This window comes from Peromyscus leucopus, chromosome 1 (genome assembly GCF_004664715.2).
Source record: "Peromyscus leucopus breed LL Stock chromosome 1, UCI_PerLeu_2.1, whole genome shotgun sequence".
NCBI lineage: Eukaryota > Metazoa > Chordata > Mammalia > Rodentia > Cricetidae > Peromyscus > Peromyscus leucopus.
In genome coordinates, this window is record NC_051063.1 from 132,394,303 (window position 1) to 132,417,779 (window position 23,477).

The following is a 23,477-nucleotide window of genomic DNA, read 5'->3' on the forward strand; positions in this document are numbered from 1 at the left end:
TTTGGTGAGGCAAATAGTGGGAAGAATTTACTATTAAGATATTCTCTTCCAGAGAAGAATGTTCATGGATTGAGAGACAGACATTTATGAGACTGTGATTGCTCCAAACCACAGAAGAGGGACACAAAAATCTGAAGGAAACCATGATCACACCTAACAGTAACTCTGAAATCTTCAAAACGATAACAGGATCCCACAATGATGATTCAACATGAACTGTGTTAAAGCCATTAAGTTGATGAACACAAACCAAAGATTGGCTTTGGACTATAAAATGCTCAGAAAAAATTGAAATGGCTAGCTCAGATGATCCAGATTCACAGACAACTCCAGCAAGGACTTGAGAGAAGCTCTGCACTTTTGTATTATGCAGAAACTAGATAAAAAAAAATGATACTGCTACCACTCCCAGGACTTGACAAGTAACCCAAATGTACTTGTCCTCAGAAAGCAGGAAGTAATGTTAAGAAAATTATGCCCATATTCCCAAGATGTGGAGTGGGTGGGTTTTGTGTGTTCAATGGCTTACAGATAATTATCATTTTTAGTATGGTTGGATACAAGTTTATTGTTAATGGTCAGAAAAGAAAGTTAAATAAAGAAGATTAGTTTGAGGGTTCTTGCTTTCTTAAAAAAAAAGAGAAGAAAAAGAAAAAAGAGAATATAGAAAAGGATAGATTATTGAATCTACTCTAAAAAGAAAAAAGGGAAGATATAGAAATAATAAGATAAAAAGTACACTTTTGAGTTTACTCTGAAAAGAAAAAAGAGAGACAATGGATATGATAAGATAAAAGGTAGATTAATGAATCTTCTTCTGAAAAGGAACTATTTGTTTTAAATAGGATAAGTAATGAATTTTTTGTCTGAAAATGTCAAACATTAATAGACTAGACATTGTTAATGTAATTCTTGATTGTATATATTGTATATACTTATTGGATATAGATTTTATTTATTTATTTATTAGTTGTAAGCTTTTTATTTAAAAAGTGGGGATTGTGGTGATATTATGTTCCCCAATATATTGTGCATGTGACTCCATGACCTAACTATCCCTTCATTTGTAAGTTACCCACTAAATAAATCTTCCTTTTAACTATGTGGAGTGGCCTTAATAATTTTACCAATAGGCTCAAATGATAAAGAACTTACAATGTTTTGTCCCAGGTCAACTGATCAATCCAGAAAACTCTCCATGAATCTTATAATGAAAAAATATTGAATGCAATTGTCAGAGACAGTTCATATTAAAAGGAAAAGGATGACTGCTGTGAAGACAGTGCCTGCTAAGAAAGACAGGTAATTAAAAGGTTCAAATATTAGAAAATTAAAGCACCAACAAAAGCAAAGACACAACCAAAAATGGTTAGCACGATGAAGTCAGAAATTGTAATGCCAACACAGATGGGAAACTCTCTATAGTCCTCACACTTTGCAGAAAATCCATGGACACGTATTGAATGCTAAGACTGAAAAAAGTCAATTTATACCATACACTACCGATGATAGGCCTTTCAACCCTAAAATGTCAATGCTAACATGGCTACACATAATCACAACATTATGTAGAAAGTGTAAGTTAGTTATGTATACATTTGTATATGTACAATAGGATAAAATAATATTAATAAACAGTGGTGTTTATTATGAAAATGTACTGTGCAGATATTAAATTGAAGCAGGGAGCAAAAAATGCAAAATAATCTAAAAGCAGTACCCATGTATACAGTTCTAGACTATGTCAAGATAGTGTAAACAAGCATGTGTATCTGTGTATGTACATATACATGCATAAGCAAAATCATACATATACACATACACAACTTATATAAATATTTTAAATTAATTGAAGTGCATCATAGAATATGTGGAGAGATGTTGTGAAAACTTGATTCCTTATATATGAAGGGTGTCAGAGTTATATCACTCATGTGGCAGTAATGTGTTATTTCCTTGAAATCATGGGCAAAGGCATGACTTTATGTAACACTGGAGCACCATAAACCATGTCAAAAATATATTTACATCTCCCAATATGATGGAAAAAAGCTAATTTTGAAGTCTCTACATATTAATGCCATTATAGTAAAGAAATCCATCTGTTAATATTTAGAAGCTTCACTGGGATTGACTACATGTGATAGGACTGAGAGTTAATCTGCATGTTAGTGGATTAACATGAAGAAGAATAAAATTTCCCACACTCATAAGCTGCAAACACTAAAGCAGGAAATAGTGAGCAAATCTCAAATATATTTTTGTCAGATTAGCCAAATAATCAGCAGAGAAATCAAGTAATTTTGAGGTTTATGATTAAGACCGTGAATTGGAAGGAATACCCCACACAGTATTTAATGAGCAGGAACCTGAGGCCAGAATGATGATAGACTTACACAAAAATAGTTTATTTCCTTCTTCCAAGGTGATATAGAAATACACTGAGTCCTAATGTCAGCAATATACTCATATTTCTGTGCATCACTTGGCCCTCATCATAGAAGTTACTTCAGGCACTAGTTGGGATACAGCACAATAATGTGCAGGGAGGGTCTTTCTAAAGACCCTGTGAGGCTTTGGGGTACTATGTTCGGATATTTCATGTCTTCGTCAAAACCATACCTGAGATCCCCATACATTTGTATTGAATAGATGGCAGAAAAAAAATGATGTGGAGAGAATCAGAGGTGGTGGTAATTCCAATGTACCAATATTTTCCAGTATTAACTTTACTATCAGACATAGGAATTCAGAGTTGTGGTTAGAAATACAAGATAAGTTCTGGACTGGTTCAAAACATACAAAAATAAATACCAAAGAAAAAAGGAATCTGGTGTGTTTATTGTTTTCAAGGGAAACATTGCCTCTCTTCAATCATCAATAAATAATTGATTTCCAACAAAGCTCATGCTCTGTCTGATGTCATAGATATGAAAAAATCATGTACAAGAGATTATGTATGCCAGAACACATGGATAATGAATACCAAGAATGCAAAGTTGAGCCTGTGAGCATTTGTATGGCAAAAGGAGGATAATAAGTAAGTTTCCTGTACTATACTTTATTGTCCATACTTTATTTTCTTGGGTGACAGGTAGGATAGTGTCTACATATATTACTGATTGAGATTTTCAGTGACATTAAGGTTCATGAATGAAAATACAGTGCCATAGCCATTCCCACAATAAATCACCCAGGGTAAAGAGCAGAATTCCACTAGTCTCTGCCAGATACTAAAGCCTAAAGAAAATCATCTTACTTGCCCACAGAGCAGCACTTCAATACTGACACAGGTATGCCATATCCTTAAGTGAAGAAGTAGGTTCAGAAGACAAAAAGAACATCATTCCCCTATTCTCTGACAGATACTAACAACTGAAGTGAATTAAAACTGAGACAGGGAGGCCACATCTTTAAAGGCAAGCAGTAGCTGCAGAAAGTGCATCTGCTTGCTGCACATTTGACAGGATTAGGTGACTCAGATCTGTAATGCTGGGAATCAAACAATCTCTGACTTTGATAATTTCCAAGGGCTTTGTCTCTTGTGTATGTTAGGATCAATCTGCCTTGCTGGGCCAATGTACAATAGGGTTTTAATTATACCCATGAGCAACTGAGACCTTGCATATAGCCAGAGGCTGACTGGTAAGAATCTGCTCTGCTGACAACTTTATTAACTCTATTTGCCTCTGATGGAGGAGTGCATGGTTTCCAATTGTATCAGAAATAGGAACCTATTGAAGCCCATTTACCCAGCAGATCTGCATAGAGAGGATTATTGGAACATGGGCCTGAGTGCAGGTGTCTGAGATGGTGTGAATATGGCTGTACTTGGGTGAGGTCTTTTGCTCCACCCCTTGGCATTCCTTTAAATACCCTAGGCCAGATGGATTAAAATCCAGGCAATCATGAGGCTGATGCATTTTAAATCTGGTTCTCTGCCCTCTAGACTTCTAAATAATATTTCCTGCTGCTTCTAAGAAAGAGTACTCTGAAAATGTGGGAGTCTGGAATGCCCCTCTAATGGGAACCAAGAGGGAGAGTGATCTCAAATCCACCAATGGAAAGCAAATCCTGGGGTACTCTTTGAGATCTGCTTCAGAGTTGCTGAGTCATTTCACCCTCCCAACTAAATGTGTGCTGCAGCCGAAACAACAAAACTGAAAGTGGATGACAGGAAATGATGTAATGTTTCCTAGGCCCTCAAAGGAGAAGAGCATCACGTGGTAAGTAGGGGGTGATCATATATCCAGCTGCTAAGCCCTGTGTCCTGGCTATCTACTTGAAAGCCTTGTTTTCCACCTGCTGATGGCCGATTGTGATTTGGGCTGCCAATTGCACCTTTCATGTAACAGTTTTGGATATGCCATTTTAGATTCCACAAATGCACTTATTTGTGGAATCTGATACTTGAAATTTTCACAGAATCCCAGGTGCCTAAGTGAGATTTTTTTCCTCCTGCATAGTCATTTTTTAATGGGTCCTCTGAGGGAGCATATGATCAATACATCCCTGGTTTCTGACTGCCTCCTATTTAAATAGGAACCAATAAGAAGAGAGATATCTAAACTAGGAATGGAAACAAATAACAGCAGTGAATTTGGAGATCTTAAAGCTGCTGTCTCACCCATCTCTCCCCCCTCCCTGTGTGTTGGAAAAGAAGCAGGGAAACTGAATAGTGGAACACAGGATAAAATGTACTTTACCCTGGGCTCTGCTTCCAACTGACAGTAGAAAACTGGCTGATGGTGGCTGTTGGTGCTATGATTCCTAGCTACCCTCTAGATACATGACATTGTATGCTCTGTCCATCAGTCAGGCAGAAAGCTTAGTCATCCCAGAGCCTAGTTCCTCAGTAATCCATGTGTTATGTGATCTTGGAATCAATGTTCTTGCATAGCATAGCTATATAAGCACATATGCACATGCTAGAGGGGAAGTATAAAAACAGATTCCACCCATTCCCCTGCCTCTTTTTCCACACCATTCTTTTCTAGTTTGCCTAATGCACAATGCTTCTTTAACCACCAGTAATAAAATCTCTTATAGTGATTCTGCAAACATTCTGCAAATATATATCATTGGTGCCACATAACAGAGCAGGCCCTCTGGTGCCATGTGCCTGGGATCCTGTACCAAGGTTCATTCATCTACAACTGCTCACTTTCCATTTGACAGGCTGCTGGATCATTCCTTTGATTGCTGAGTTTTCCCTTTATCAGGCAATGTACACAGTCCCCTGGACATATGGGAATGACTGTTGATTAACCTGCATCCTTCTTGTGTTCTTTGGACTGGTGGAACCCCGATGCAGGGACTTCCTTGGCTAAAGTCACCCACTTAGCAGGTTAAACACTTAGCTATTTCCCATGACTGTGGGCTGAGATATTATTCTCCTTCATTTGTTATCTGTTGGACTCTAGTCCTCGGGCTGTTTCCTACCCCTCCCTCTTCTTGCTTGACAAAATACTGAGTGATTTCTGCCAATTGACAGATGCTCACATGATCTCTGGGACACCTGAGATTTTAGTTTTTAGATCATGTTAGCTTTTTTTTCTCTCTCTCTGCTGCAGCCATGGGAAACAATGCTTCCAATCTGATTAGCCTAACATATTCTCTGGGATGCAATTTAGAAACTCTTAATCCTTTCAGCTTAATGCCTTACTAAAAGACTTTTAAGTTTGTCTGCATTTTAATTAAAAAATGGTCCAAGTGTCCTTTAGATAACAATAAGGGATGGCCACCAAATGGCTTGCAGGATCTCAATATTTTACAGGAATTATCTAACTTCTGCCAGCAAATGGCCAATGGGAAGGTGTTTATACCAAGCCCTTTTCTGTATGCCAAAAGCAATTACAATGTAAACCAAATTGGCAAAATTTTACCTGTGAGAATCAAAATAGTAATGGGATAATAAGAAATAAATTTCCTGTGCATACTTTAGTGTTCACCCAGATTATTGTGTGATAAGTATGGTAATATCTGCCAATGCTACCGCTTGATTTTTTCAGAGACACTTAAGATTCCTAGTGAAAACTGACATTGCCATAGGATTTACCTATGGATGTCACAGAGGTATGTATTAGAATTCCTAGCCAGTTCCCCAGCTATACAATCAAGCATGTGGTGTTGAGCAGCCAGGGAAAATGCTCATTCATCACAGAGACTGACATCCTATGTAAGTAATACATGCACTGAATGATCACATGACTTGCAAGGAGTATGACGATGCTACCTATGTGCTCATTCTCAGGGGGACCCATAAAAGCAAGTTCTACCCATTCCTTTGCCTCCTATCTACACTTGTTGTTTCCATAGGCCTATGCATCTTTTCTCTATTCTCTTTCCTTAATAAACACTTATAGTGAGTTTCCTGCTTCATAATAAACAACAATGATGCCACAACAAGGCAGGCCCTATTGCTGCCCTTCACCCACTATCCTGTACCGAGGTTTGCTCCATCTACAACTGCCCATTTCCATTGTCCCACCCACCAGGTCCATGTTCACAACATAGGCTACTTCAATTGATGAGTTTTCTCTTTCCAGTGAAAACACTCTCCTGGACTCCTCAGAATGACCATAGATCATCAGGTGTCCTTCTGGTGTCCTTCGGATTGGAAAAATCCCCATCAATGAACTTCATTGGCTACAGTTGGCCCTCCTGGCAGGCTATAGTTCCTCAGCCATTCCCCATTTTGTTCTCACTGTTGTACCTTCATCATTTGTCCGCATTGCCCTAGCCTTCATCCTTCTGGCTTGCAGAAGCATTGAGTGACCTGTGCCAGTCACCTATCCTCACTTGATTTCAGGGAGGCCTGAGATTGTAGTCTTTTGATAAAAAATATATTTTTTTATTTATTTTTTTCTGTCTGGCACAGTCATGGAAAACAAGGCTTTCAATCTCTTTAGCCCCAATTCTCCTCTAGGATGTCTTCTGGAGACTCCTAAGCCTCTCAACTTAATGTGTTACTTAAATACTTCTAAGCTTTCCCTACTTTGCACTAAAAAGTGGCCTAAGTATTCCTTAGAAAACAATAAAAAAGACCACCTAATGGCTCACTAGACCCCAGTATTTTATGGGAATTATCTAACTTCTGCCAGCAAATGGGCAAATGCAAAGAGTTACTTTACATCCAAGTCTTTCTCTATCTCTGCTCTAAACTCTCCCTTCTTGATTCCTTTTCTCCTGTCCACATGATCCTGGGTATGCAACCTGAACTGAGGACTCTCTTACTACTGCTCTGGACCCTGCTAATGAACCTCTGCCTATCTAACCTCCCATTCCTGCTCCTTGGGCATCTGCCCCTTTGGATACACACTGCTAACTCTGCCCTTGTCTCCAGGATGAGTCTGCTCCAACCAACCACACAACTCTGCCTCCCACTTGTACTCCTCCTATGACTCACTCTTGAGCTGCTTAGGATTCCAACTCCAGTCAGGCCAAATCGGCAGCCATTATCCCTTTGCTCTAGGTGGCCAGGGTAGATGGTTTGGTTAAGGTATATGGCCCTTTCTCACTTGCTGAACTTTTTGAGATAGAAAAAAAACTGGACTCTTAAAACTCTAATTCTGCTTCCATTATTAAAAAAATTAAATATATTACCCAATCTTATAGTCTCACCTTTCCTGGTATATACAGGATCCTTGCTAATATCCAACTACCAGAGGAACATCGACTAGTTTGGAAACAGGTTATAATACATGCAGTTGAGGTTCATCAAAACAATGCTGTCCATCCAGCATGGGGCTGAAGTGATTCTTCATCAGAACCCACAGGACAATTACAATTCTCCAGATGGCTCTCTAGCCAAGGACAGGTTTATGTCCATCCTCCTTGCAGGTCTTTGAAAGCTGTCATTAAACCTCCCACACCTAACTCAAACTTTCTCCCTCTATGTAACAGGAAGAGAGGGATTTCAAGTTGGGACCTTAGAGCATCATCTAGGGCCCTCTCTGTACCTGTCAAAAAATCTAGACTTCACCATTCAGTGATGAGCACTTTGCATCCATCCTTTAGCAGCAGCTGAGCTCCTTATTTGGGAATCAAAGAAACTAAACTTTGGGTCAACCACAGCTATCTTCTCCTATCACAACCTGTCCCATCTCTTAATTTATAAAGTCTTACTGCTGTGAGATGGTCTGTATGTCAAATGCTCTGATTGGTCAATAAATAAAACACTGATTGGCCAGTGGCTAGGCAGGAAGTATAGGCAGGACTAACAGAGAGGAGAAAAGAAAGAACAGAAAGGCAGAAGGAGTCACTGCCAGCCATGACAAGCAGCATGTGAAGATGCCAGTAAGCCATGAGCCACGTGACAAGGTATAAATTTATGGAACTGTATTAATTTAAGCTATAAGAAGAGTTAGCAAGAAGCCTGCCATGGCCATACAGTTTGTAAGCAATATAAATCTCTGCATTTACTTGGTTGGGTCTGAGCGGCTGTGGGACTGGTGGGTGACAGAGATTTGTCCTGACTGTGGGCAAGGCAGGAAAACTCTAGCTACATCTTATAAACTTTACCTCCTTCCTGAGTTTTCTCTCTCAAATGGCATTACTAGAAGATGTGACAATTAGTTCCATTCTTGCCCACCCTATCATATTTCAAGCCTCCTTCCTCAAACTAACCCTGACCATTCTCCATGTCTTTCCTGCCCTGAAACTTTAGAGGAACTATTGCCAAATCATTCACATATAGAGGAGGGCACATTGCCTCAGGCCACTTATACCTGGTAAACAGATAGCAGCTGCTCCTTTTTAATGAGGGGCCCCATAAAGTTGGCTATGCCATAGTGTCAGATACTGGGTGGTAGAAGCACAGCCATCACCACACACAACATTAACCATCAGGCTGAGCTGATAGCTTTCACCCGTGGCTTCTAACTGGAACAGTAGAAATCTTGAAATCCCTAAATGTTTATACATGATCCAAATATGCTTTTTATATCTTTCTATCCCATGCTGCTATCCTTAGAGAGCACAGGATTCTTTCAGAAAAGGGAGGATCCATATCTAACTCAGGCCAAATAATGGCCATGGTAAATGCCTCCTATCTCCCCAAAGGTATAGGAAGCATCCACTGCCAGTATAATCAGATTGACAGTTCCATCATCTCCCAGGGCAATAATCAGGCTGACAAGGCAAATGGAACTTTGGCCCTCCATGGCCCAAACTTTCACCACCCACCACAGGGAATCTGTACAGTGCAGGCTACATCCTAACAGTCTGCTCCTGATACTAGACAAATTCTGTCCTAACTCCATGAGCTCTGTCACACTAATAGTCTTGCTCTGTCTTAATTGATAAAAGTTGACCACAGCCGACCTCTGAGGACTTACAGTTCTTAAGAACTATTTCTGCCTCCTGTGAAAATTGCTACAATTCAGATCCCAATTTCAAATATTTGATCCAACCTTGTCCCACCCAAAAGGCTAGAGGGTCCCTTCCAGGAACTGGCTGGCAATTCACCTTTATTCATATGGCCAATGTCAGCTGAATTAAGTATCTCCTCGTGATTATAGACTCATTTTTAAGTATGGTGTAGGCATACCAGTGTCCAATAATGGGGCTGAGACAGTTTCAGATCTCCTTCTCCAGGAAAATATTCCCCAATTTGGGCTCTCCATCTTCCTCCATTCTGAAAACTGTCCAGAGTTCACCACCCAGATTTTGGAGAACCTATCTAAGGCTCTTAATATACCATGTCATTTTTATATCTCATACCATCCTCAGTCCTCAGGGAAGGTGGAACATACCAACTTGTCTTTTAAAAACATTCTTACTAAGATGAAACAGGAACTTCAACTGGATGAAATTATTACCTCTAGTTCTTATCAGGCTCTGGGCCCTTCCCAGGCAGCCACAAACATGCTCACCATTTGAACTCATGTATGGGTGACTGGCCCTGAACCTGGGCCTCCTATCCAAACCTTCACCTCTCCCTGACCACATCCTCACACCTCTACTCTATCACCTTTGCTCTCTTCTATGGAATTTTTCTGACTAGCACTTACCCCAGCCATGTAATAATCCATGCCCACCACCAATCCACATTGGGGATCAGGTCCTTCTTTCCCCTCCAGGCCAGTAGCCCTCACCTTTTTGCCTAAACAGTAGGGACCATTCAGGTTAATTCTTGTAACCCCCACAGCTACTAAGCATAAGGATTTCCCCCCCTGGATTCATCTGTCTCACCAGAATCCTTTTATCCTGCCCTCACCCCAGGGAAATTACTCCTCATACAGAGTGACACAAACAGGGCCAAGCTCTCTTAAGTTCCAGAAGACACCATATCAACCGATTTGTCACCAATTCTAGAAGAATGAGGTTTCAACCACAACCCTACTCAACCCCACTGGATTGAGAATCTCATATGTTTTTTCTTCTTCCTGATTACCTCTCTGAGTATTCCTGTCTCTACTGACCATATTTTGCTTCATCTGTTTCCCTCTGTGTCTCTAATAACATAATCAAATTTCTAGTTAACTACTCAGCTAATTGTTACAGAACTGCCATCAGTCATAGAGCCAGAAGTACAAGGACCATCAAATTATACCAAGGAGGTAAGAAATAGTAACCAGAGGTATTCGCATCCCCAGACTCAGAAGGATCTGGACTCTGCAAAAAACAGATTTAATATAACAATCTATCAATCATAAATGGCCTCAGCAATCAATCACCTGTGTGTCCTGGGTGTTTAAAAAATAAATAAAGGAAAATAAAGGAAACAGGTTTTTAAAGTTTGTCTCAGACAAAAATAAAAGGCCTGATTGATAACAAAAATAAAAATAAAAACATGTTCCAGGATATTCTCATTCTCTCTCTCTCTCTCTCTCCCTCTCTCTCTCTCTCTTTCTCTCTCTCTCTCTCTCTGTCTGTCTCCTTTGTCTCTGTATGTCTGTCTGCTGTCTGCCTGTTTCTGTCTCTGTCTCTGTTTCTCTTGCTAACACTAACCAATAAAATTCTGATAGCAGAGTACTAAACATTATAATATCATGGATACAAGCTCAAGATTTTAAATTTCCTGTGGTTGCATTTTTTTTCAAGACAGGGTTCCTCTGTGTAGCTTTGGAGCCTGTCCTGGATCTCACTTTGTAGATTAGGTTGGACTCAAACTCACAGAGATTCACCTGGCTCTGCTTCCCAAGTGCTGAGACTAAAGGCGTGCACCACCACTGCCTGGCCTGTAGTTGCATCTTAATGTGCTTAAAAGGTCTTACAACCTACAGAGCCACCTTGAAACTAGCTGGGAAGGTCAGATCCACTTCATATAAGTATCACTTATACTTTCTTGATCTGAGGACCATCTTTGCTCACGCTGGACCCCCTGCGGAACTTACACCCAATAAAATTTATTCTATTCCACTTCTGCCTTGCCAGCACTTTGTCAGATTCTAACAGCCAGATCTAAGAAGCAATGAAATAGTTCACAGGTCCCAATGTGCAGAACACAATTAACTACCTCAGAATATCAGGCTACCTCAAAGATCTCCCATTCTCTACACACAAAAGTTAATCAGTGCATACCACTTCAGCTGGAAGCATTTCTGGAAGACAATGTGCTCCCATTCCCATTCACCCGTCTCCATGAACGACTTTATTTTTTTTTGTGAGAAAAAAAGAGTCTGGAATTATAGAATTCCTAGCCACTTTCCCAGCTGCATGATTGCATATGCACAGTCCAGCATCCAGGCCAAATGCTTAGTCATTACTGGGCCTTATGTCCCGAGTAATAGATGAACCATGTGATCACATAATTTGCAAGTAGTGTGACCATGTAACCTATCAATGCATGTGCATGGCATAGCTGCATAGCCCATATGCCCATCCTTGGGGGTCCCATGATAGTGGATTCCACCCATTCCTCTGCCCCCTATTCACTATGGTCACTTCCATAAACTTACACACATTTCCCAAATTCTCTTTCCTTAATAAACTCTGATAGTGGGTTTAGTTGTAGCTCATATTTTTCTCAAAGGTTAAAGAGCACCAAGAAATGAATAACAAAGAGGAAGGAGCAGAAATCCCCAAGTCTCAGTCAGATTCTAAGGTCAGAAATGATTTGTCTTACTTGCATTTTCTTAGCAGTTCAGGACAGACACAGGGATGTCATATCTTAAGAGATACATTAGCTTCAGAAGCAGGATCCTACATCCTTCATAGGTGACAGGAACATGTGACTCAGAAATTAATCCTGAGAATTAAACAATCTTGAGTTTGCTAATTTCCATGGGCTCTGTCTCATGAAGATTTCAGGAGCAGTCTGCTTGCTCTGGGCCAATATACAGGCAGGCTTTGGTTAAACCCAGAAGCAACTGAGACTTGGAATATAGACAGAGGCTGACTGGTAACAACATGCAATGCTGATGGTTTTATTATCTCTCCTTCCTTCTGATTGTTGTAGTGTTTTCATTAAACTTGAATGTGGATAAGAACCAGTAAGGAGAGTAAACTCATTCCCAGCAATGCAAACCAAATCCTGTGGTAATCTTGGAAATATCCATCAGTGTTTCTGATACATTTCTTCCTATGCCTAAATGTTTCCTGCAGAAGCCACAAAACTGTAAGTAGACAAAAGGTAAAAATGTAATTTATCTTGGAATCTAACTCTAATTATCAATAGAAAAGAAAACATCAGGTGCAAATTTAGGGTGTAATGATATATGTGTGTGCTTAGGCCTACATCCTGGCTAACTACATGAAAGGTTCTATTTCATTCTGTAGCTGATTAATAATTTATTTGTCTTCCTGTGCAGCTTGCCAGTGACACATACTGATAAGCCATGTCTGAACACCAAATTAAAAACATTAAATGTAATATATAAAAATATTATTATATAAGTATTTGTTCTATATCTAATATATGTTTCCACTGCTAATAAATTACTATTGATTTTGACATTTTGATATTAATTTTGACACAATAGAGCCGACATGGTATAGCACACAGAAGCAGAAAGACATCTGAAATAATATAAATACAGTAATCATGTTTGCAATTCTGACTATGTCTGAGAATAATTTTCATGCAAACATATGCAGATGCTGGATGGATTAGGATACAGGCACTCTCAAAGCTATCCTCTATTTCTGATTCTCTCCCTTAAAATCCTTGACAGGAACACAAACTCTGCTGAATATAATAATTTAATATATTCCCCATGGTCAGGAAGATAGCAGACCAAGAAGGAGAACCTTCATCTGCAAATTCTCTGAAATCTTATTTCTGACAGTCTTCTCAATATTTATCTTCATACCCACAGGCTACATTGGCTGTGACTGTGAGAAAAAAAAACTGCATCATTTACATCACTATTATATATCTCCAAAACTGCTCAAATGGCAAAGAATATGGGAATAGAGTTTCAATATCAGTCCTAAAAAAAAAAAAACCTTTAAAAAAGATTCTAAGCACCCAAAAATGGAGCAAAGAGTGGCTTCATGATAACTGGTTTTCCTCAGCTAAGATAATGCTAGTGGAAAACAGGTTAATGATTAAGACCATGAATTGGAAGGAATACCTCATAGTACATTTAATGGCTAGGAACCTGAGACCAAAATGGTGACAGACTTATACAAAAATATTTTTCCTTCTGCTAGAGTCATATAGAAATAAACTGAGTCCTAATAACACTGATATACTCATATATTTGTGCATCACTTGGCCCTCATCAGAGATGTTACTTCAGACAATAGTTGGAGAACAACACAATGATGTGCAGAGAAGGGTTTTCTAAAGAGCCTGAGAGGATTTAAGGTACCATGTTCTGATGTTTCATATCTTAATCTATACCTGAGAATTCCACACATTTGTATTGAAAAGATGACAGAAAGATTCCAACAGATTCAGAGGTGGTTGATGATTCCAACCTACCAAATTTTTCCAGTATTAACTTTACTATCAGGCTTAAGTAATCAGAGTAGGAGGGTAGACACACAAGATACGATCTGCACTGGTTCAAAGCATACAAAAAGAGATAACACAGAAAAAGGGAACCTGGTATATTTATCATTATCAATGGATATATTGAAAAACTCTCTGCCATCAGCAATAAATAAATGATTTTGAACAAAGCTAATGCCCTGTTTGATTTCATATATAGGAATGGACTGAGAAGTAGGAATAATTCATGTACAAGAGATTCTGTATGCCAGAACACAATGATAATGCAAACCATGAATGCAAAGTTGATCCCATGAGACACTAAATGGCATCAGGATGACAACATGTAGGTTTCCTGTGCTACACTTTATTTTCTATACGTTATTTCCTTTTGTGACAGATAGAGTAGTGTCTGCAGATGTTACTGCTCCATATTTTAAGGGATGCTACCACTTCTGAATAAAACTACATTGTCTTAGCCATTCCTACAATAAATCTGCAGGTTAGAGGAAAGGACAGGATTTCACTAATCTGATAGACAATAAAGCCTCTTGAGAATTATGTTCCTTGCACTTAGAGCATGACTTCAAGCCTGAGATAGGAATGTCATATTCTTGAGGGAAGCAGTAGCTTCAGAAGAAGGAAAGAGCAGGACTCCCATAGTCTCTGCCTGCTACTAAAGCCTGAAGTGAACTCAAACTGAAAAGGGAGACCACATCTTTAAGAAAAAGCAGTAACTGCAGAAGCAGGAGTCTGGTTGCTGCACATTGACAGGATCAGGTGACTCAAATCTGTAATGCTGGGAATCAAACAATCTCCAACTTTGCTAATTTCTACGAGCTCTGTCTCCCCTTGTATGACAGGAACAATCTGCATAGATTAGGAACCAATAAGGAGAGAGCTATCTGAAGTAGTGATGTAAATCAAAAGACAGCAATGAATTTGGACATCTCCATCAGAGCTGTTGACTCATCTGTCTCTCCCTCCTCCCTCTGTGTTTTAAAATGTGCAGGGAAACTGAAAAGGGAACACAGTATAAAATGAAATTACCCTGGATTCTGCCCTCCAACTAACAGTAAATTACTTGCTTATGGTCTCTTGTGGTGTTATGTGTACCAGCCACCCCCTAACTACATGACTGTGCATCCTCTGTCCATCAGTCAGGAAGGTAGCTTAATCATCCCAAGGCCTTGCCTCCTAAGTTACCCTGTGGTATGTGATTATGTAACTTGCATGCAGCTTGATTACATAGTCTTGTTCCTGCATGGCATAGCTATGTAAGTCATATGATCATGCTATAGCAGAAGTATAAAAGCAGATTCCACCTGTTCCCCAACTCCTCTTGCTGCACCATTCATTTCTAATAGACCTATTGCAGAATCCCTCTTTTGCCTCCCACAGTAATAACTCTTACAGTGGGTTTCGTTGTACCTCTTGTTTTCTCTTGAACAAAAATAGCACTACAAATAAATAACATTGTTGCTGCATGACAAAACAGACCCTCCTAGCACCCTGTGTCCAGAGTCCTGTACCAAGGTTCTTTCATCTACAACTGCCCACATTCCATTTGACTTGTTTCCAGATTACTAATTCTATGGAAGAGTTTTCTGTATATTAGCCAGCTTAAATAATCCCCTGGACCCATGGAAATGACTATTGATGGGAATACCTGTCCACAGTCTTCATGTGCTATGGTCATCCTTCATCACAGGCTAAACCATTAGCCATTCCCCAGGACTGCAGTCTGAGATATCATTCTCATTTGTTTCATGTCCATCAGACCCTCATCCTTGGGCTATTGGCTTAGGCATCACTCTTCTTGCTTGACAAAGTGCTAAGAAACTTGTGCAAAAAAACTGATCTGCATACAATCACTGGAGCACCTGAGATTTTAGCCTGTAGATTATGTTTATTTGTATTTTGTTTGTTGTATTTCCTTTCCTTGTATCATAGCCATGGGAAACAAGACTTCCAATACCATTATCCCCAGATCTTCTCTGGGATACCTGGCTTGCTCTCCTTTTCCCTCCTTGGCTGTAAACAATACAATAAGTAGATAACATTCTACTCTGCAGCCCATAAGTACAAGTTAGTCAAACTAACACCTCTCATCTCCTAATTTTTTTATACAGCCAGACTTATGGGGTCTCATGTTTCATAGTCCAGCTCTCCATTCCTCAGGTCACCTATTTTGGTGAAAGAATTACCACAATATACTAGGCTATATCTTTAGATAGAAAGCATCTACTTTAGTCTTTTCAAGTCCTCCCTACTAAATGGGAGATTCTGCCATTTCTAAGAGCTGACTTCTTGTGGTCTTGGGGTCCATCTTATCAATGTCCTTTTTCACCCATTATATAACATAGCATGGGGCTCCTTGAATAAACCCCTCATTCACCCCATTATTAAACCTTTCTAGAAATTCCAATAGGCTCTCTTTCTGGCCCCTTGTACTACAACTCCCTGACAAACCCATCCTTTCTCCCTCTATGTAAATGAAAGAGAGGGATATGCCTTTGGGTGCCTGGGGCACAAGCTGGGATCCTCCTTATCACCTGTAGCATACCTGTCAAAAACAAGTAGACCTCACAATGCAATCATGGGCACCATGCATAAGCCATTTAGAAGCTGCTGAGCTCCTTAATCATGAATCAAAGAAACTAACTACTCTCTCCACTGCTATCTCCTCCCACCATTAACTGTCCCATCTTTTAAATTTTAAAGGCTTACACACTTTACCTTCTTCCTAAGATCTTTCTCTCCAAGTGTAATTACTGCAAGATACCAAACTTATTTTCCAGAATTGCCCATCCCTTAATATTTTAAGGTGCTACTTCAACCTAGTGCTGACTATTTCACATCTCACTACTGCACTGAAATCCTAAAGGAATATTTGTGTCATCCTTTACATATACAGGAGGTCACATTGCCTCAGGCTGGGTATATCTGTACACAGATGGCAGCTCCTTTTTACATGAGGGGACCCATAGAGCAGGATATGTCATAGTGTCAGATACTGGGATGGTAGAAGCACAGAAACACACTACTAAACAACAGATTGAGATAATGACTCTCACCTGTGCCTTACTGTGAGCACAGTGGCAATCCCTAAATGTTTTACATACTCCAAATATAGTTTTGTTTGGTTTTTCAAGACAGGGTTTCTCTGGGTAGTTTAGGTGCCTGTAATGGTTCTCACTCGGTAGACCGTGCTGGCCTTGAACTTACAAAGATCTTCCTGGCTCTGAGTCCCTAGGGTATCAGGAATTTTAAAGAGTCTTTATTATCAAAACAAACTTGGGTGTAGCTAGAGTTTTCCTGCCTTGCCCACAGTCAGGACAAATTTTGTCACCCGCCAGTCCCACAGCCGCTCAGACCCAACCAAGTAAACACAGAGACTTATATTGCTTACAAACTGTATGGCCATGGCAGGCTTCTTGCTAACTGTTCTTATAGCTTAAATTAATCCATTTCCATAAATCTATACCTTGCCATGTGGCTGGTGGCTTACCGGCGTCTTCACATGCTGCTGGTCATGGCTACGGCTGGCAGTGTCTCTCTGCCTCAGCCTTCGCTTCCCAGAATTCTCCTCTCTCCTTGTCCCACCTACTTCCTGCCTGGCCACTGGCCAATCAGTGTTTTATTTATTGACCAATCCGAGCAATTTGACATATAGACCATCCCACAGCATTGGGGCCAGTTATTGGGGTGAATACTGGAAGATCAGAGAGACAGAACAAGCCACAGCTAACCTCACCTAGCCAACTTCTCATTTGATCTTGTTTCCTCAGACTGGAAGCCTCTGTGTCCTCATATCCGAATGGCTCTCAGCTGAACTGTGCTGCTCAAAACCTAAAAGCTTAACCAGCCAAATACTTAACCAGGCCAAATGCTTTTAGTTCCTGGTCCTCATACCTTATATATCTTTCTGCCTTCTACCATTACTCCCTGGGATTAAAGGCTCACTCGCTGTGATTAAAGGTGTGTGTCACCATGCCTGGCTATTTCTAATGTGGCCTTGAACTCACAGAGATCCCAGATGGATTTCTGCCTTTGGAATGCTAGGATTAAAGCTGTGAGTGCCAACATTTTCTAGCCTTTGTATCTAGTGGCTGTTCTGTCTCTGAGCCCAGATAAGTTTATTAGGGTGCACAATATTTTGGGGAACACAGTAACACCACACCCTAGTGCTTGGATTAACAATGTGCACCATCACCAACCAGCTTCCAAATGTACTTTTCATATCCTCCTCTCCCACATTTCTATTTGGAAAGAGAATTAGTTTCTCCCAGTAAAAGGCCAATTCATATCTAATTCCGGGCAAATAATGGCCATGATAAAAGCTTTGATTTCCCCAAGGTGACAGGAATTATTCACTGTTGATCTCATCACAATGACAACTGTATCATCTCTAAGCAGACCAGGCAGCTAGGACCAACAGGGGCCAGACTTACTCCATTCACTTCAGGAAATCCATACATACAATCCATGTCCTCATAGTCAGCTCCAGACACTAGGAAATTACTGTCCAAATTACATCATTTCTTTCACCCTAATACTTGGCACTGTCTCAGTTTATAAAAGCCCACCTACACCCTACCTATGAAGATGTACAGATATTAAAAACCATTATTGCTCCTTGTAAAATTTGGCACAAGTTAGATCTCAATTCCAAATATTGGAGCTAACCTCTCACACGCAGGCTAGAAGTCATTTCCTGGGTCTGACTGACAGCTCAGTTATACCCAATGCCCATGGTGAGATGAATTAAATGTTTTGTCAAGGTCATGGATTCATTTTCAAATTGGGTAGAGTCACTTCTGGTTTGTAAGAAGAGGGCTCAGGCAGTCACTGGCCTCATTCTCTAGGAGATCATCCCCCAATTTGGTATGCGAGCCTCTCCTCAGTATGATCATGAACTGGACTATACATCCAAGATTCCCAGACTGCATCTAAACCTCTTAATATACCTTAGTATTTTCATATCCTATGGTGGTATTTTATTTGTACTGAAATGTGATTTTAATTGTATGTTAATAAACAAAGTTGCCCGGGGGTCAGAGCTATTAGAGCCATAGCAAGAGTGTGGTGGGGGTGGTAGACGCTTATAATCCCAGCGCTTGGTAGGCAGAGCTAGGTAAGTCTCTGTGTGTTCAGGGATACAGCCAGCATTGGAGATACATGCCTTTAAGACCTGAAGGGCTGTACTTACAGGCAGTGAAAAGGCAGTCACATGTTTGGGTTTACAACCAATGAGAAGGAAGAAAAGAAAGACTATATAAAGACAAACGCACAGGAAGTAATTCTCTTTTGGAGAGGTAGGACCACCTCAGGAAGAAGTGTAAGGTTTTAGCTTTGAGCTCTGACCTCTTGGCTTTCTTCTTTACATTGGTTCTGTGTTTCTTATTTAATAAGACAGTTGGTTAAATCTATAATATCCTTTAGCATCCTCAGTTCTTAGGGAAGGTAGAGCTTACCAACTGGTCTTAAAAATATTCTTATTGAGATATCACAAGAATTTAAGCCTGGGTGGGCAAATAACTGCCTCTAGGTCTTTTTAGGCTCCAGGCCCTTCCCAAGCAACCCCTTTCAATCTTGGTGTTCTAACTCATGTATGGGAGTACATCTCTAACTTCAGGCCTCCTATCCAAAACTTCTTCTCTCCCTAGCCATGTCATCTCTCCTCTATGCTATCTCCTCTGCCCACTCCTGAAAAATTTTACTGACCATTCCTTTCTCCATCCATGTGAAAATTCATGCCAACCCACAATGGGCATTGGGCATCAGGACTTTCTTTTCTTCCAGGTCAGCATCCCTCACCCCTTTCTCTTAAAAGTTAGGGACACTTCAGGTTAATTCTTGTAAACTGCACAGCTACTAAACTTGAGGACTTTCCACACTGGATTGATTTGCCCCACCTGCAGCCTTTTATCCTACCCTCACCCAGGGAAATTCCTCCTCAAACAAACTGACCAACACAGGACCCTGCTCTATGAGGTTCCAGAGATCATCATGAGCAACTGCCATGTCACCAAATCCAGAATATTGCATGAAAGCAAGGAAATAACCAAAAATGGTGAGCTCAATAAAATCACAATTGATAATGCCAACACAGATGGGAAAATCTATCAAAGTCCACACTTAGCAGAAAATCTAGCACAAATATTGGATGCTATGATATAAAGAATCCATTTGTAATGTACACTAACAGTAATAGGCCTTTCCACTCCAACATGGCAATGCTCAAATGGCTACACATAATCACTACATTATGTACACTGTGTGATTTAATTATGTATACATTTGTACACTCACAATTTGGTAAAATAATTTTGATAAATAGTGGTATTTATTTTGACAATTTATAGTACAGATATTACATTGATGGAAAAGGTGTGAAATCTAAATTCAGTACTCATGCATGACATTAAAAAAAAACTATGTCAAGAAAGTACACACATGCATATGTATCTGTGTGTATGTATACATATGCATAAGCAAACTCATACACATACACATATATAAATTTATAAAATTCTTTTAAAGTAATTGAAATGCATCATAGAACAAGTGGAGGGATAATGTGAAAACTGAATCCCTTATACTATGAAGGGTGTCAGTGTTTTCTCACAAATGTGGCAGTAATGTGTTATTTGTTTTACTTTATTGCCAAAGGTATGCCTTTATTGCCAAATTGGAGCTTAAAGACCATTACAAAAATATACTTACATCTCCAAATATAATAGAAAAAAACTATTTTTGAAGTCCCTACAATCTTATGTCATAATAGAACAGAAATCCATCTGCTGCTATTTAGAAGCTTCACTGGCACTGACTACATGTGATAGGAATGAAGGTTAATCTGCATGTTAGTGGATTAAAATGAGGAGGAACAAAATTTCCCAGTCTCATGAACTACATACCATAAAATAGAAAATAGTGAGCAACTCACAAATATAATTTTCCCATAATTGTCAAATAATCAGGGAGGAATCAAGTAGTTAGGAGGTTTATGATTAAGACCATGAATTGGAAAGAATACGCCACACTGCATTTAATGGCTAGGAAACTGAGACTAAAATAGTGACAGACTTATACAAAAATAATTCCTTTCCTTCTGCAAGAGTCATATAGAAATAAACTGGGTCCCAATGACATTGATATACTCATATATTTGTGCATTATTTGGCCCTCACCAGAGACGATACTTCAAGCAATAGTTCGGAAAAAAACACAATGATGTGCAGAGAAGGGTTTTCTAAAGAGCATGAGAGGCTTTAAGGTATGATGTTCTAATATTTCATGCCTTTATCTCTACCTGAGAATCCCATATATTTGTATTGAAAAGATGGCAGAAAGCTTTCAACAGATTCAGAGGTGGTCTATGATTCCAACATAAAAACATTTTACAGTATTAACTTTACTATCAGACATAGGAATTCAAAGTCTGAGGGTGAAGATACAAGATAAGATCTTCAATGGATCAAAGCATACATAAAAATATCCAAGAAAAAATGAATCTTGGGTGTTTATCATTATCAAATGAAGTATTGAATACCTGTCTGCTGTCATCAATAAATAATTGACTTCCAATGAAGCTAAAGCTTTCCTTGGTTTAATATATAGGAATGGGCTAAGAAGTTGAAAAAAATCATGTGCAAGAGATTTCTGTATGCAGAACACAGTGATAATGGAAACCAAGAATTCAAAGTTGAACCTGTGAGTACCTAAAAGGCATCAGGATGAAAACGAGTAATTTTCCTGTGCTATACTTTATTTTCCATACTTTATTACCTTTGGTGACAGATAGAGAAGTGACTGCCAATGCTACTGCTCCATATTTTCGGTGACACTAATGTTCATGAATAAAAGTACAATGCCATAGTCATTCACAGAGTAAATCTCCCAGGGCAGAGGAAAGAGCAGGATTTTGCTAGTCTCTGGCAGGTACTGAGGCCTCAAGAAAATCATCTTCCTTGCCCATAGAGCAGGACTTCAAGACTGACACAAGGATGCCATATCTGTAATGAGAGCAGTAGCTTCAGAAGAAGGAAAGAGCAGGACTCCCCTAGTCTCTGCCAGAACCTAAAGCCTGAAGTGAATTCAAAACAAGGGAGGGAGACCACACCTTTTAAAGAGAAGCAGTGGCTGCAGATTCAGGAATCTGCTTGCTGCACATTGCACAGGATCAGATGATTCAGATTTGTAATGCTGGAATCAAACAGTTGTTGATTTGCTAATTTCCCCGGATCTGTCTCCCCTTGTGTTACAGGAGCAAGCTGCCTTGTGGGCACAAATTAATAATGGTATGTTGGTGTGCTCATGAGCAACTGAGTCCCAGAATACAGCCACAGGCTGACTGCTGAGAAACTGCAACAACTTTATGAGCTCCTGTTGCTTCTGATGGAGGAGGGTGTGCATTCAAATCTTGTTTGGAATAGGAACCTGTTGGAGCCCATTGAAGCTTTACCCAGCAGGACTGCTTAGAGAGGATGATTGGAACATGGATCTGAGTGCAGGTGTCTGAGATGACCTGCACATCTTCTGTGCTGAGGGGGGAGGTCTTTTGCTCCACCCCTTGGCATTGCTTTAAATACCCAAGGGCAGAGGCAGTAGATACTTGATGGATTAGGTACAGGCACTCTTAAGTCATGTATTTTCTATGTATTTCTCTCTCCTAAATCCTTTCAAATAATATTTCCTGCTGCTTCTACTCAAGAATTTTCTAGGGAAATGAGGGATGGAACATGGCCCAAACCACAGGAAGCAATATGGAGAGAGAACCCAATTCCACCAATGGAAAGCAAATCCTGGGGTACTCTTTGAGATCTCCTTCAGAGCTGCTGATTCATTTCACCCTCCCAACTAAATGTGTGCTGCAGCTGAAACATCGAACCTGAAAGTAGAAGACAGGAAGTGTTGTAAGGAATCATAAGCCCAGAATTCAATTCTCAAATGAAAACAGCATTCCATGGTAACTAGAGGGTGATCATATACCAAGGTACTTGGCCCTGCATCCTGGCTATCTACCTGAAAGCCTCACTTTCCACCTGCTGAGGGCTGATACTGATACTGAGCCACTAATTGTATATTTGAGGTAAAAGTTTCTGATATGCCAATTTACATTCCCCAATTTACATTTGTGGAATCTGAGACTTGAAATTTTCATCGAGTCCCAGATGGCTAAGTGAGAATTGCCATTGACACAGTCATTTTCTTAATGGGCCCTCTGAGGGAGCACATAATCAATATATCCCTGGTTTCTGTCAGGTATTTTTCCCAACATACATCTTCATTGCAAATAAGGCAAGGTGCAAAACTGAGGCAGTGATCACAGATATTAAGGCTGAAGCAGTGGCTTCAGAGGAAAGAACACATTTCTTGCAGGTACAGGTGACTCAAAGCAGGAGTGTGGGCAATCCCACATAATCCCTGCCTATCCTAGGTCTCTATTGCCTCTGTTTGTTGCAGTTCTCTGGGACAGTTAACCTTCTTTTGGCTAAATCCGGCTACAAGCTAGAATTTAGCCAGAAGCCTGGCTATTGAAACTGTAGACTGGAAGCTTTTTTATTCTATCTGTTTGACTCATATTCAA

At 39.8% G+C, this 23,477-nt stretch overlaps 1 long non-coding RNA gene across 2 annotated transcripts; it reads left to right on the forward strand.

Moving 5' to 3' along the window:
• The first annotated feature begins 1,209 nt into the window (after positions 1-1,209).
• Positions 1,210-22,763, forward strand: LOC114682543. 2 transcript variants are annotated; one of them, XR_003733060.2, is made up of 4 exons: positions 1,210-1,302; positions 3,950-4,226; positions 12,404-12,562; positions 21,509-22,763. It is a non-coding gene; the product is annotated as an uncharacterized LOC114682543 (long non-coding RNA). The 2 variants fall into 2 exon arrangements; XR_003733058.2 differs by lacking the exon at positions 1,210-1,302 and having other exon boundaries at positions 3,355-4,226.
• Positions 22,764-23,477: the final 714 nt, after the last annotated feature.